Consider the following 942-nt stretch of genomic DNA (forward strand, 5'->3'; position numbering starts at 1 on the left):
AAAAAAAAAACTAAGAAAATGACATGAAGGCTACGTTAACCAGTTTGATCAGAGTATTTCAAAATGTATATGAAAATACCACACTGTACCCCATGACTGCATTAATGTACACAGCTATGATTTAATTAAAAAATCTTTAAAAAAAAAAAATAAATAAAATAACAACATAGTGTGAAAAACAGGAAGAAGGCCAGGTGAGGTGGCTCACACCTGTAATCCTAGCACTCTGGCAGGCCGAGCCAGGTGGATTGCCTGAACACATGCGTTCTAGAGCGGCCCAAGCAAACTCGAGACTGCATCTCTACTAGAAATAGAAAATCTGAGGCAAGAGAATCACCCAAGCCCAGGAGTTGGAGGTTGCTGTGACACCACAGCACTCTACTGAGGGCGATAAAGTGAAACTCTTAAAAAAAAGAGAGAGAGACCAACTAAGCGTTAAAGACAGAGGGTACTTTGGGGATTTACGTTCTTCTCAATGTGATCAGAAAGATTGAAAGGAAAACAATATGGAACCAACTTTCTTGACACATAATTTAAAAGTGCTTAACTATTTTTTTTTTTTTTTGAGTTACAGAGCCTCTAGCTGGCCCCCTGGGTAGAGTGCCGTGGCATCACAGCTCACAGCAACCCCCAACTCCTGGGCTTAGGTGATTCTCTTGCCTCAGCCTCCCGAGTAGCTGGGACTACAGGCGTCTGCCACAACGCCTGGCTGTTTTTGGTTGCAGTTTGGCCGGGGCTGGGTTTGAACCCGTCACCCTCGGTATATGGGGCCGGCACCGTACCCACTGAGCCACAGGTGCCACCCTTTACCACAGGACTTTTTGAGGATCAGTAAAGAATTGTGAAATTTAAAAGAAGAATCCTGGGACATTATAATTAAAATAACAACATATTACAAGGGTACAAGTGAATCTTTCTAAAAGCAGAGTATGAATGTCTTAA

General features: G+C 42.6%; 1 protein-coding gene across 2 annotated transcripts in view; it reads right to left on the reverse strand.

Annotated features, from left to right (window-relative positions):
* Positions 1-942, reverse strand: part of LDLR (low density lipoprotein receptor) — a 45,175-nt gene that overhangs the window by 28,890 nt on the left and 15,343 nt on the right. The window lies entirely within an intron of this gene.

This window comes from Otolemur garnettii, unplaced genomic scaffold (assembly GCF_000181295.1).
Source record: "Otolemur garnettii isolate 467f Iridium unplaced genomic scaffold, OtoGar3 scaffold00127, whole genome shotgun sequence".
Taxonomy (NCBI): Eukaryota; Metazoa; Chordata; class Mammalia; order Primates; family Galagidae; genus Otolemur; species Otolemur garnettii.